This window comes from Echinops telfairi, unplaced genomic scaffold, assembly GCF_000313985.2.
Source record: "Echinops telfairi isolate 266 unplaced genomic scaffold, ASM31398v2 ScPeMD7_12;HRSCAF=54, whole genome shotgun sequence".
In the NCBI taxonomy this organism is placed as follows: domain Eukaryota; kingdom Metazoa; phylum Chordata; class Mammalia; order Afrosoricida; family Tenrecidae; genus Echinops; species Echinops telfairi.
This window is the reverse complement of record NW_022103909.1, coordinates 708,211-709,210: the sequence shown is the minus strand read 5'-3', so window position 1 is coordinate 709,210 and position 1,000 is coordinate 708,211.

The following is a 1,000-nucleotide window of genomic DNA, read 5'->3' as shown; positions in this document are numbered from 1 at the left end:
ACAGAGCATCATAACAGCCAAGGTGCTTCCCCCCTGGGGACGACGTTGTGGGGACATTGATACGTGGTGGAGATGGTGCCGGCTCCTGATGGACAGATAGAGGAGTCTGGGGTATCACAGGCAGGGAAGAAGATCTGCCGTCTGTCCGGCCTGAGGGGACAGGGTGTGTGGTCCTGTCCCTCTGGGGAAGGGAGCGCATTATCTGTGTGGCCAGCAGGCCCTTCAGGAAGTCCCAGGCTATGTTTTCTGCTATTTCATGAGACGGCTCCCTCCTCCCTGTCACTGCAGTCAGCAGTCGTGCAAACGCACAAAGACGTTCATCGATTCTGGTTGTTGCTCATCGAAGAGCCTTTAAATGGAAACGGAGAAACGGACCAAGGGTGGGTTCCCCAGGGGTTCCACTGGGATCCCCTTCTCTGGCAATTTTCTAGAAGCTCAGACACACCCATCCCTCTGGGACCTGGACACTGCCGCCTGGGTCAGCGAGCTGGCCTTTTCTTACCTCCTGCGAGGGGCTGGCTAGCTGGCTAATTCAGCCATAGCTCATCCCCGGGCCTCCTTTCTTTACAGGTGGTGAAGAGACAGAAATGACACATCAGGTTTCAGAGGTGTCTGGCGCGTGGGAGAGGAGGGAAGATCAAATGGCAGGGCTGTGGCTGTGGGGAGGGGCTCACACCGCACGTCTTTGAGAGCTGCTGACTGTCACACCGCAGGCCCTTTGGACCACCACTGGCCTACGTGCTCAGAAAGGGACTCTGGGATTTGGCCAGACACCAGGCTGTTTGAAACCAATGCTCCACAACGTAAAATGGACGGGACGGGACCGGTCACCTGCAGAAGAAATACACCCCGAGCAAGATGTGTTGCTGATTGAACTGGGGCACTTTTGACCAAACAATTAATTATGTCTAGAATACCTGTATTAGTCTAGGTACTTTGGAGAAACAAATCCACAGCAACTCATGTATAAGAGAGTTTTATGTAAAGAAAGTGTGCATCA